A 268-nucleotide genomic window follows, 5' to 3' on the forward strand; every position below is an offset into this window, starting at 1 on the left:
CAGACGTAGAAGTATACAGAAGAAAACACATGATAATAATGAGTTTCACTTGTTAATTATCGAGTTATTTCACAAGCACTACGCACCAGGGGGAGAGAGGGGGTGGGGGAGGGAGGATGTAGCCGTCTGGTGGGGGGGGTTGGGGAGAGGTGGGTATTGGTCCTGGTCCATAAGGCCGATTTTTCTATCTCTCCCGCCTGTTCCTATCGCACTTTCTTGGTCCCTGCTGATGGCTGTCTTCGTAGATTCCTCGAAATGCGATAAACAT

This window comes from Penaeus monodon, chromosome 34 (genome assembly GCF_015228065.2).
Source record: "Penaeus monodon isolate SGIC_2016 chromosome 34, NSTDA_Pmon_1, whole genome shotgun sequence".
NCBI classification, from domain to species: domain Eukaryota; kingdom Metazoa; phylum Arthropoda; class Malacostraca; order Decapoda; family Penaeidae; genus Penaeus; species Penaeus monodon.